Here is a 14,348-nt window from a genome sequence, read left to right as displayed (position 1 = left end):
CATTGAATTTACCTTGTTCTAGTTATTACCCACAAGATCTCAGTCCTTATCACCCTAACGTACCACCCCAATGTCATTTAAAATTTTTTTTTTATTATCGAATCTATGTAGGTGTCACCGAAAAATTTTGGTTCGGCAAAAAAAAATATTTTTTTATTCGAGGTTGCTTTGCAAATATATTTTTGACACAGGAGTGTAAGGCGAACTTTTTTTATTTCCTCATAAGATAGTACGGTCTAATGTATGTAAATACGCCTGCATTTTTGTTTGTAAAAACTTTGTTACAGGAACTCATTTTGTTCGATTGTCCATTTCGTTTGTTCAAGCATTCCACGTGGCTTTCTCCCACATAAGGGTAGGGGCGTGTTCAACTAATTGGAACAACAGCAAAAAAAAAAACAGAAAAACAACAACAATAAAAGCAAAAAATTAGTAACAAATACAATCAAGAAAATACATACATATTCACCAAAACAACAACACAGCGATAAGATGACATGGCGCTCACACATACACCGATAACCGCCTCTTTAACTGCCCACCAGCACGCTTGCACATTCAAGCTTTAAGAGCAGCGCAAAACTTTCACACTTACTCACTAATACTACAGCGTGCATTTTGTTGTATTTACGCACACACACACACACACTCAGGTATTTTTATACCTTAGAATGGAGTACTACATAATTCAACGTCTCGTCGTCATTGTGCCCAAAAAAAAATTGTTTGATTCTCAAATGTGCGATATTTTTAATTGCATTTCTCTGCGGTAGCGATCGCCCGTTTAAGAAGGGGGAGGCTTGTTTGCCGCGCTCTCCCTCACCAGCAACAGCTACTGCTACGACTGCTGCGGCTACTTTGCTAAGTACTCGATGGTTTTATTAAATGAAATACGACATACAAATATGTGTATTAATACATACGTACATACATACGTACATACAAACACATATCTTGCGGACGTGTGGATTTTATCACGTGCACAATGAATGACACACGAAAAACTCTTAAGTGCTTTTCAGTTTGCTTGATTTATATGAGAAATTTAAGAAATTTCCAAACGAATATTTTCATTTTGGAATTCCAAAGGAAATTTTCATTTTATTTAAGAATTTTTAAATTGTACTAATTTAGTAATTTGTCACAAAGCGAAATGCGAGCAAGCCTAGAGGAAGTTGCACTCAAACGCGATTTCTGTATGGCCGCAACACCGTCGGCGCCAAATTGAAAAAAAAAAAAACATTCATCAAATTTTACTACTTTCTTAACTATTAAACTACATTGAATTTTTAAATTTCATATTTAATTTTTTAATTTTAATTACATACCACTTAAATATCATCAACTAACTATCAGCTGCCCAATTCAAAATCTCAATGTGAGCAACCAACGTCTAAGCAAGCGGCTGAGCATGCAAAATTTTTTGGCATTTGCCAGCCACAAACGAGCACATGCCCAGTTCTTACAAAATGGTTTTCATTATCTCGCCAGTGAAAGCTTTTTGGCGCTCCAAATAGCGTTGTGTTTCTTTAAAATGGCGGCCTAAACTCGAGCGCCACACGCGCCAATATCAGCCAGCCAAAGTATACATGTGTGTGTGTGTGTTTGTGTATGTGACGCTTTTACCGCCGCATTTCACAGCTCCGCTACATACATACATACATATGTAGCACATGCACACTCACATACATACATCCATATATATATACAATTATATAGTTTTTTATTTTATAAAACAAATACATACTATTTTGCAATTTCCGCGTATAAGAGGAAGAGCACAATGGCTTTACAATAAATTTTTTCTAATTTAGGGTGGAAAAAACCAAACGTACTTCAAAATAATTTTTTTTTTTAATAAATAAAAATTACGCTTTATAAATAAAATCGTTTCTAAAAATGTTCATCATGTTCACGGTAAAACAAGTAAAATGAGTAGTGATGTGCGAAATTGACAGTACCCAATACTTTTAAAAAAATGTTGGTGCCCAATACTTCCGTTTTCGATATCCGATACCGATTCACTGCAATAAACCTAAGCCGCAATATCCATTTAAAATTTGGAAACAAATTATTTCGCCTAAAAAACACAAAAAGTAGTAGGCGAACGCTAGATATGAATTTTTTATTTTTTTGATGCGTTAAGTATCGATCCTTGGATCCTATCTCGAATTACCAAACCATATCAGGCACCTCACAAATCTATTTAGAAGTGAATAAAGGCCAGGCTTCTCACTTTTTCAACCAATTGCAGCTTTGCTCAGAACCAATATAAAGTTTGGGTATATAAGAAAATGGTTAGCAGTGCGCACTTCCACTCCATTCAGGGCCTGGGTCCGAGCCCAGTTTCCGAAGAACATAAAAAAAAGTTTTTCTAATAGCGGTCGGCCCTCAGCAGGCAATGGCAAATCTCCGGGTGTATTTCTGCCATGAAAAACAGCTTATCATAGAAATACAACAACAACAAGGCGCAGGCTTCATATCACAGAAAAAGCTCAGTCAAACACTAACATATTTCCGGGACTCAAATTTATCTACAATAATGGGCAAAATGGTTTAAGAGGATTTGAAACTACACCGAAAAATTTTTAAACTGATAAAAAAATATATAATTAGCCCTCCCGAAACCATTTTAACCGTTATGTTACATAAACATTTTAAGCTTAAGATTTTTCGACGATTAACACGTCCAGTGAATCCTCTAATTGTGTAAGCGCCAATCTTCTACTATTATTATTATATCAGAAAGCTGCATAATGTCGTTTTACATTGGCAGTATATACGATTTTTGAGCATTTAGGCAGAGGAGAAGTTCAACAGACCACTCAAGAATTGAGCGCAAGTTCTCACTGAGCCTAAGACCATGCTGATATGGTTAGTGTTTTATGTCTCTATGTATATATATGCCTTCAACGTCATCAGCGTAGGCGTACAGACGAACATAAAGCAAGTGTTGTAAAAATCTATCAAAAAAATACTGAAAAGGAGATCTAGAACAGAGCCCTGTAGTACTCCAAAACATGTGTGCGCTAATCCTGAAAATAAGTATCTAGGTATGTTGTCGACTTTAAATTTCTGCACTCTAATACTTAAATATCTGATTATAATCTTTACTTCAATTTCACCAAATCCAAAAGACACAGTTTGCTAGTTTTTCAGCCAGATGGCTGTGGTTTGGAATAGAAGACATAACGATATCGTCCAGTACTTTGATGAAGGCAATCTAGCAAGAGAGAGTAGCTCTAAAACCAGAGTAAAGTGTACGGATATATCGGAAAAATCAGAAAAATGTAAAGGTAAAAAATTGCCTACCGCGAAACCTACCAGCCATACAAAAACTATCTATATAATTTTTTTTTTTTTACTCCCTCATTCCCCGCATTGTGAAGTGTTCAATCTATGAAAGATTAATAACAAGGACGCACGCGGACGCAGCGCAGATTCGTGTTGTTAATAGTTTTTGGTGTATAGAGTATTTTTGTATCAAGCATGGCGCGGCAAAGAATCATTCTCATTGACAAGTGCATGAAATCATAAAAATGTTCGCAACTCTGAAAGGATTAGGAAATATGATGAAAACATGTTATGTAGCAAGCGTTGTATACTTTTTAACTTGGCATTAAAGACAAAGGTAAATTCAACAAGGACCGATCGCTCAACTACGGTTGTGAAGTGCAAACCGACTTTCTGCGTCCTTAGAAAAAAACAAAAAAAAATTACAACGTATTGGTTGCCATATCTATATTCTTATAATTCACTTAGTGGCATATTTTTTTGACATTTATAATATGGGACTTTCTGCCACTTTCTCAGCCACTACGCGTCAGAACAACAGCAGTTTTTTTCCTTCCATCCACATTCGCATTTAGCTGCCCTAGAATGGCAGCTCATCCAATCGCTGATGCTGCTCAAAACATTGTTCCCTTTCAACTGTTTCTTGATGTTATAGCGATGGCCACATCAAGAATCAGGAAGCAGCAGATAATCTTTTACATATGTACACCATTTTAGAGATCCGTTATCGCTAAAGAATGCAAAGTTGCTAAGTCCATTTTTTTTCGGATTTTAGTTTTTGATGCAGATTGGCAGACATTGCGCCACTGATTCTGTCTCTAACCCCTCCACTATCAAAGTATGTACAATCAACAGCCCAGCTCACCCAATTGCCAGCAACGTAAGACAACCGGCATAACGCGTGGCAGTTGGTATACCTTACCCCAGAATGCATATTTCTCCCTGTCAGCTAAATATAAAAATCATGGAGACCAGTAGACGCTGTCTTTATCCCTAAAGTTGGTACAGCAGCCTATACCAGCCCTAAAAGCTTCAGGCCAATTAGAATGATGTCCTTCTAGCAGAAATGTCAGCAGATATTGGTGGAGTAACGCATTCGTAGGTAGGCGCTTTCATCACATGGAGGTGGCTCTGCATAATCTGGTTGCCAGTCACTAAAGTAAAGTATTTAGGAGTAATCTTAAATAGTAAACTTTTATGAAAGTTTCACGTTGAGCAATGGACCTCAAAATCCTCACCACCATTCTGGCAAAGTAAACAGGCCTTTGGCAAAACGTGTGATCTATCAACTAGAGGAATCCTGTGGATTTGCACCTCCATAATAAGATCCATAATGAGCCATGCATCAGTGGTACGCTGGAGCAAACTCTCAATTCAAAGCGTGGGAAATCTGCTTGCCATACTTCAAAGAACGATCGCAGTGTGAGTGTTCAAAATCAATATAAAAATCGTTTGCAAGAAACTATAAGCTTTAGACACACAACAAGGCGACCTGCGGTATTTCTATCATCGAGAGACAAGCCCAGGCGAGCAAGGAGGTGCACAGATGGCTCCAAAACTCTTGAAGGGATAGGAGCAGGTGTTTATGGCGCCCGAGATTGAAGCTTTCGGTGCCCTTGGGAACCTTTCCCAATATATTTCAAGCGGAAGTCTGTGCCATCAGTCTGTGTGCTGAGGTTAATCTTCGAAGGAAATATCACAGCGAGAGGTTCCTGATTTTAAGCGATAGCAAGCGGCATACAAAGCTCTCTCATCCTTCGAGATCAAATCCTCGGTGGTTCTGGAGTGTGCAGAGAGGCTTAATGCTCTGGCTGAGGATAATACCCGCCAATTGCCAAGAGGACCAGGGCACATGGGAATCGAAGGCAATGAGGAAGCGGACTGGCTGCTGCCACGACTCCTATAAGACCGGAGCCTTTTCTTTAAATAGGTTCCAACACGATAAAGCAAGCGCTCAGGGAAGGAAAACACCAAGCTACGGGAACTGTATTGGCGTAATACCATGGGACTTTCATCAGTCCAAACCTTGCTAGGAGGGTACAATCTAAAAAGATAAGGATCAACTAAGGATCATTACAGGTATTTTGACGGGTCACTGCAGGTTACTGCTGGGCGTTTGTATAATTTAGGAATCTGATCTAGTGACCTATGTTGCTTCTGTGGCGTCGCACGTAGAAGAGAGAGAGAAGCATAGGGCATTTATGGCCTAGAGAAGACAACATACGCTATCTACCCCTGGGATCAATTCGGAAATTTCTAGCGACTCAAAGGTTAGGTGAGATACTGTGATGAGCTAAGGGCACCAATAGACCTATACTGTTCGCAGTGCTTTATTCAATTATCTGTATTGCCACAAAATTCAAGTTCAGCTTAAAAAAAGCTTGCTGCTACGGCGGCTGNGCTAAGGGCACCAATAGACCTATACTGTTCGCAGTGCTTTATTCAATTATATATCCATCTAACCAAAGAGGGTTTTTTGAAACTTAGATTTATGGTTTTTGTCTCATAATTGTGAGTTGGCACACAAGAGACATCCTTCGTAATATTACAAAACTACACAAGCTTCAAACGAGGTGTACGAAGCAATTCGTGTATGGCAAGATCTGTATGTATGCAAGTGCCTATATGTACATTGCCACAAAATTCAAGTTCAGCTTAAAAAAAGCTTGCTGCTACGGCGGCTCTAAGTTGCAACTGTGGAATGCAATGGTAACTCGGCTAGCCGTCATTCGCATATGCATGTATGTACATATGTATATATGTAAATACATACATACAAAATAAGTATGTAAGTGCATGTACTGACGCGCTATCTATAGCCGTGGCCCTTGGCTTATTAGCCTTACCACTCCACTTTACTCTACCAGTTAATGTTTGTACTTGCACAAAGCAATAAAAAAAAAATAGTACCTTTTCTGGAATTTTTACTGTTGCGCCGCTGCTATNCAAAATAAGTATGTAAGTGCATGTACTGACGCGCTATCTATAGCCGTGGCCCTTGGCTTATTAGCCTTACCACTCCACTTTACTCTACCAGTTAATGTTTGTACTTGCACAAAGCAATAAAAAAAATAGTACCTTTTCTGGAATTTTTACTGTTGCGCCGCTGCTAAGCAGTTATGTATGTATATAAGGTACTTAGTAGTGTACGTTTTGTTTACACAGTGCATTCCAAGCCTACCACGAATACCAGCTATCACCTTGAAGTACCGTTACAACATTTTTTTTTTTACATTATTTTATTGTCAGTTTTTGTATTCTTTTTTTTCACTTTTATATAGTTTTTTTTTTGTAACTTGTAGAAATTACTATTTATTGTTCGTGCTACATACATACATATATATATGTACATTTGTATGTACGTATGCACATAAATGCATTTAATTGTTTGTGGGTCACAAAATATTAAAAAAAAATTTGTAAAACTGGCTCTGTTTTGACACTGCTTAGAGAGTATTATTTGTAAATACTCACAGTTAGACAACCCAGAGAATGGAAAAGAGAGTTAGGTTAGGTTGTCGTGGTCGTCTATAAGACCCACTTAGGATCGAGGCTTATTGTGATGCCGCATGTGGGGTCAGCGACTCCCAATCTCTCCAAAAACTATTTTGAACTACACCAGAATTATAAAAGACACCAGATTTTCACGCATCTAGGTTAGGTTTAGGTTAGGTTACGGTGGTTGCCACACCGTACAGACCGGCAGAGCGACACACTTAAGCCAATTTGACCCATCGTGATGCCACTATAAACGAGCTCTTGTTCTTTTCCCTTAGTCTCCTATATGATAGAACTATCGCAGAACCTTAACTTATCGTTCAAGGTCCCCAACGGCCACAGAGTCGCGATCAGCTAAACACCGAAAAGCACGTTCATTAAAAATAGCAAGTTTTGACCTTGCCGGACCTGGACAGTGGCAGCAATAGTGCTCTACGCTCTCCACCTCCTCCTCATCCCTGCAGGCACGACAGAAATCGATAGCGGGGTAACTCATTCGCCTAGCATGCGCTCCCATTAGGCAGTATCCTGTAATTATACCGACAACTGTGCCAACAATGAGGCGGGCGAGTTGTATAAGAATTTTGGATCGTTTCTCATTAATATATGGGCAGATCGGTTTTGTAACTGAACATGTTGGTTCTTTCGCCCATCGTTCGTTGGCCAATTCAATGAAAATAGATTTCAGTCGGTGCTTACTCGAAGAGAGCGGGACGCCTGCATCGAGCGCCAAAGTTTACTGAGCGTAGATCAGTTGCGCCATTATTAAGTCATAGGGCGGCCTACTTTATAGCTGTTAGTTCGGCCTGAAAAACGCTACAATGGTCAGGGAGCCGCCTGCTTAGGTTTAGCGAGAGTTCCATTAAGAGTAGATTCTGCTTCCAACTTTATTGTCGGGCTTTGACCCGTCCATAAAGGTAGCAATAGAACCTGGATTCAAATCCGAGCGGTTTACCCAGCCGCTTCTGCCTGGAATTCTAGTAGAAAACCTACTTTTGAAGCAGAAATTTGGACTAATGTAATCCACCTCATGTAGGGTTGCTGGAATGGTGCCCCGAAATTTTAAGTGACCGAACTTAAGGTCTCGCCATGTGTGAGCTGCATTCGGTGGAGTTGCGTTGCAGTTGCCTTTCACGCATCTAAGGTCCTCCAAGTTATCGAAGACTGGAGAGTCTTCGTTGGGATAGAACAGGGCACTGGCACAACAAGTGCAGAATCGTTTCCTACACTTCTTCATCTTAACAACTTCTACAGACGTCATTCAGTAATTGTATGCCTAGTCGAACAAACTGATATTATGCTTATTTCAGCTCAGTAGTAGGCCAGTGTGTCTTGTGCAAAGTATCGGTCACAATTTTCTGGCAGTTTTTAAGATGATTTCGTCGTGCGGTCTGTCGTTCGCTGAAGTCGTGAGCTTCTCGGAAATAAGAAGCTTGCAATGTAAGGGTATTCCAATTTCATCATTTACAGCCTCAATATGGACTTTGGTGCCAAGTCGCGCCAGTTTTGCTCAATGTCGCTGTGTTCCGGAACTCATATCACCATTCGGCGTAATGACTCAGCCATCTGGTTAAGAAATCTGCGGCATCTCATGGCTACCATGAAGGTTGTAGACTGCTTTGTAAGAGATTTGATTGCCACCTCCCTGTCAGTGAAAATGTAGATGTCAGCTTGGGATACCATATCACACTTTACCAGTTTTGTGGCCCTGCCGATTGCCAGCAGTTTCGCCTGAAAACGCTACCGTAGTCCGGGATACGAAAGCTTAGGGAGATTCCCAGTTGTTCAGAGTATACACCTCCACCAACGCTTTCCTCGACTTTCCTTTAGATGTACCGCAGAATGGCTCGGGACCATGCACGCGCATTTTGGCTCTACGCTTTGCGAGCCAGTCAGCCGTTTCGTTGACTTCAAACCCTTTATGTCACGGAACCCACTCCAGCGTTACGCTATTGTGGGCTCCCAAGTGATTAAAGGGTCCACAAGCCTTGATGCCGTCTTAAAAGAGTCTGAGGACTTTAACACTGCCTGACTATCCGACACAATATTTATTCTGGCCATATTTGTCCTTCTACGAAGACATTCGTGAACACAGACTTCGATTTCAAAGCTCTTCACCTGGAATATGGCTGGGTATGAGCCCATTGGCAGACTTTTCTTTTCCGATGGCGCGCATTTACATACATCTCGGTGGCTATGCAAAACTTCCAAATTTGGGGATTGGAAAACATGTACATACGTGATCGTCGAGAAGCCAATGCAACATTGGCCTGTTTTTTCTTTGAAAATGCTGCTGGAAACGCCATTTTAGTCAACGTTGAGCACTAAAGAGACAAGATAAATGACTTTTTGTGGCCGGAAATTGATAGGATGGACTTGGACGAGCTTTGATTTCAGCTAGATGGCGCGCATATCCTAAGCCACAATCGTCGTTTTGCCCGCCTTGCTTACATCTAGCATCGTTAGTGTATTTTTTCATATAAAAAATAACGCCGAAACAAATTACGACTTGCTTTAGAATGCAAATTAAAATATGCATCTTTACCGATTGAAGGCAAGTACGGTGAGTAAATGCAATTGGAATGTCATTAATAAGTAGAGACATTCATAAACACACACACACACACACACACTCATACATTCATACATTCGTAATTATTTACAAAGTGGTGGCGCCCTTGCCTGGTTGGCATCTCTGTGACACGACGTAATTAAAAGCCATTAACATTTTTCTATTAACAGGTCACTGTTGTGCACCTAACAAATGTGGTGGCATACAACCGCATAAACAAATGCAGGTACATACATACATACATACATATCTATACTTTTTTCAAGTATTTAATAAAGATTTTTATTAATGAATGCCGTCGTACCTATGTATGTACATATGCATGCAGTGGGTATGTACTTACAAAGCTATGAATAATTGCATTTGTATGTTTTTTATAACTATCATGTATGTATGTATCTTTAGAAATGCAACCATTCATACATACATACTAGACGTCTGCATCAGTTGGTAAAACTTTGTAAATTATACTGGTATAATAATTAAAAAAACATGTACTATTGACAGACAAAACCATGCTTCGCTTAAAACACCTTTTCTATGGCCGGTTTCCAAAAAAAAAGTTGGAGTTCTTACGGGACACTGTATCACGCCATCTCACGCGTTCAAGATAGGACTTACACAGAGTGAAGAATGCATGGCAGATTTCGGAAGAGGTATTTGCGCGCCAAGCGACGATATGTATGTGGGAAGCTCAAAAACAAATTCATATTTAAAAAAAAAAAAATATTCATTCATATTCATTCAATTTGTTTTACAAAGTCCGAACGTTGCTATGTCGATACTCATATCAACACACCTACGCATTTAAATTCAATAGAATTCGAAGCCAATCATATTCATTCAATTAGAATATGAATTATGCTTTTGTCGTTTTGAATGGATTCATGCAGACGTCTAATACATGCCCAGCAAACACTTTGATTCGTTGGTAAGCGCTTACTTTTTGTATCAATGGAGTAACGCATTACAATACGCCTCAAGACAATATTTTTCACTTTCTCGCAGTGGGAAAGCATTTTTACAATTGCTCGCTTACGAGAAATTGTCGATAGTTATAGCATTAAGTCGAAGCTCAGAAGCCTTCCTTTATGTTTTTGACTGTTGACGCATCAAAAATATTTTTTCTACCAAAATGGCCACACAAAATCTACCACAATTCTATAAAAAGTTCAAGTCCACTCAACCACTTCGAACAAGGCAGTTTTTCTAGTTCTAGAAAACCAAGGTAAAAAATGTTTTTGTTTGTCACCAAGCTCCGTTCATGAAAGTTTCAATCGATCGCGAGGAAAATTGTATCACAATAGCCCGAAAAATTCTGGTCCAAGAAAGAGGAATCTTCATAAACGATGGCAAAACCGCAATTGACTATCAGCTCAATTATAAATCTTCCGGGAAGTGTTCTCTCAGCGGATTCATATTCTCTCGAGAGTAAAACCTTCAAATATAAACTCTTCGGGATAAGATTTCTTCCGTAAATTATGAGAAAATAGATTTTGAACATAGAACTAGCTTTTCCGACAAACATATTTAGGTATTAGGCTATAATGTGCCCGGTGCAACTAAAAGGGAACTATTTTTGACAGGAACCATAACAGTTAAAACTCTTATTAAAAAATAGCCCTTTAACAATTATTTCTGGACTTTTATTTAATTTCTCCTTAAATAACCGTTATTTCTGACTTTTATTTTATAAATCGAAAATAACAATTATTTTTGATTTTTATCTAAATAATCTGCAAATAACAGTTTCAAATTATATGTCTTAGATAACAGTTATCAAAGACTTTTATTTATAAAAGTCATAAATAAAAATCAGTCATTGACCTTCATTTTTTAAATCATATTTATAAAAGTAATTTGTGAAAGTCGTAGTACACTTTTTTCCCAACACCATTTTAACTGCGAAATATGTTAATGACTTTTATACGAATGATTTAAAAAATAAAAGTCGGTGACTGATTTATATTTATGACTTTTATAAATAAGAGTCTTGAATAACTGTTATCTAAGACATATAATATAAAAATTAAAAATAATTGTTTTTTTGGATTTATAATATAAAAATCAAAAATAATTGTTGTTTTGGATTTATAATATAAAAATCAAAAATTATTGTAATTTTTTTAATTTTGCTTAAAAGTTGCAAATAAATTTATTTTTCAAATTTGAGTCCGGTGAAAAAAGAAATCGATTGGTATGTATCACTTAGTTGTAGAACATTTCCTTCATAGTGAATTTTTCCATGAGTTTTTATCAATAACTGTTATGTTCGGTCCCTGATTTTTGATGATGCGCTACCCCCTAGCCAAAATTAATTCCTCCCTCTACTGTGAAAAGTTATTTAGATAAACCAACCAGAATTGATGAACAGAAAAAGTTTTGTACTGTAAAGTTTTTGTACAAAAATGAAGAACTCCTGGTTGGGAAGCCTGGATGCAACTACAAAATAACTCAGGCCAATTGTTTCATATCTATGCCGGTCTCTGTAGAACTCTCTTAATCGTGCTGAATTGATTTCATAAAAAGCCAATTTACATCATCTGAATCAGTTTTTATCCGAGAAGTCAGCGAAACTTTACGAAGGGAGGCATTATGATCTTGCCTTAAAACCGTTAGCCACAAAAATTCTACGGAGCAACGCAGAACTCTAAACTAGAAATGTGAAAAAATTATTGATAAAGAATTGGCCGAGTTTTTAAAGAAGTCACTGTATGTATGTACATTGGGGTGGTCCAAAAGAAGTAAAGTAAAGTTGGAATGCTCCCATCCCCTAGGATAGTTCAATACCGAAGAAAATATACCCATTTTTTATTTTATTTTGAAGAGACTTCAGACATCAAGAATGCGTTTAACTCTGCCAACTGGGTTAAAATACTCGATAGACTAGAGGGTATTGGAATTTCGTACTATCTTTGAAGACTAGACTAATACGGAGTTATTTCCATACGCGAGTGATGTAGTACGAAACAGAGGAGGACCAGCAACGGGCTAAGATAGCAGACGGCGTTCCACAAGAATCCGTACTCTGTCCCTTGCTATGGAACATCATATACGATGGAGTTCTCCGCACCGAATTACCCGAGGGATCGTCTAATCGATAATAGGCTTTGCAGATGTCAGCTTTCGTAATCGCCAGAGCTATACTGACAAGTGAATCGGCGCTCCTTGCAACCTCGCCGGAAACGAAAATACGGAAACGCCAAAACAAGTGGGATAGTACGACTAAAGGTCGTTGGGCTTATCGATGCATACCAAGCCTGGTATCCTGGCTTAATAGAACGAATGGCGAAGTAGATTTTTACCTGAGCGAGGTCTTGAGCGGGCATAGTTACCTTAAGGCATACGTACCTGTTTAAATTCAAACATGAGCACGATCCGTACTGCGACCACTGCGGAATTGGCATGGAAGAAGACGTCCGCCACGTATTCTATGAGTGCCCTCGATTTAATCAGCAGATGAACCAATTGAGACTAGCCATTGGAGGGCTGTTTACTCCACAGCCAGTAGTTGATCATATGATGAAAGGAACCAATGAATAGGCATCAATCAGCGACATACTAACTTCAGTTCTTATAGAATTGAGTAGCCTAGAGAGACAGCGACGTATCACCCGTGATTAAACCAACTCGAAGCGTATTAGCGGATTGGAGCCAAACCACGATTTTCACAAACTACGGCGTAAGCGCGGACTGGAACCTAGCCAAGACAGTGCGACTTTCAAAGTCTTACACCCGAAGCAGGTTCGGTGCGGATTGGAACCTAAGCCGTTCCAACCGCCTAGGCAGTGCGGCTTGAAGCTCGTTTCTTGCGTAAGCCTGCTCAATGCAATAGCACCGACAAAAAAAGCAGCTATATATAGGGCATGCCAAAATTGTAAGCTATTTGTTCTAACTCTTTATAAAAGCGAAATTGTAAGTTGTATTTGTATCTTAGAGATAAATAAATAGTCTTAAAAAGGTGTGTCTCTTTAATCAAGACGTGACATAGCCCCGAACTGAGTACACCCGACTGGAACGAACGTGCGAGCCTAGTGCTCAAAGCGCCNGTAAGTTGTATTTGTATCTTAGAGATAAATAAATAGTCTTAAAAAGGTGTTTCTCTTTAATCAAAACGTGACATAGCCCCGAACTGAGTACACCCGACTGGAACGAACGTGCGAGCCTAGTGCTCAAAGCGCTTCCCGACGAAATACCTGACGGTGGTACCGTGGGGATCGGTACTTGGTAGCAGCAGTGTTGCCAGGTTGACGATTTGGTCGTCACTTGGAAGATTTTTAACGGTCTGGACGATTTGACGATTTCGACAAGCAAATGACGATTTTTTTCATTGTGTGCAGTTTTTAATTGCCAGTGGTTTTAGTGGCGATTTTTTCACTTTCCCAGAAAATTATTGGGCTCGCAACCCTATAACACAAAAATCTTTAAAGTAGATACCAAACTTCTCATTTCAGACCTTTTTTTTTAATTCTAAGGTTTTTTGGGACTAACTAAATTACTAAATTTTGGGAAATGACTAAATTACTAAAAAAAAGTTCGATACAAAAAACGCCCAAGGATAAAGAAATATACTTAGCTGGAAATTTTGTTATCAGTTTAATTCATTAGATAATCAGTATGTTATTTATCTAAATGCAATTAAACATATTACTGTTATAACTAATATGAACGTTAGTAATTCGTAAAAGTTTTTTACAACGCTTTTATCAACTTGCAATGTTGTGGGTCCAGAAACTTTCAATGTTGTGGATCCAGAAACTTTCAGTGTTGTGTGTCCGACACCAAAGCAAAGCTTTGAAAAGTTCCTATAAAAAAGCATAGTGCATAGGGCGACAGCTGTAGTGAATAGGGCGAGGTAGATGACATCTAGATGTCGCCCTATGTACTACGTTTGCTACAGCGGAAATAGACGACACGCCATTTCTTTAAATAAAATTAATTGGTGCTCGTTTGTATGTACATACATATGTAAATGCATGTGTGT

Source organism: Rhagoletis zephyria, unplaced genomic scaffold (genome assembly GCF_001687245.7).
Source record: "Rhagoletis zephyria isolate East Lansing unplaced genomic scaffold, Rhagoletis_zephyria_1.1 Rzeph_scaffold_04519, whole genome shotgun sequence".
Classification (NCBI taxonomy): Eukaryota; Metazoa; Arthropoda; class Insecta; order Diptera; family Tephritidae; genus Rhagoletis; species Rhagoletis zephyria.
The sequence above is the reverse complement of the archived record's forward strand: the minus strand, read 5'-3'. Positions refer to the sequence as shown.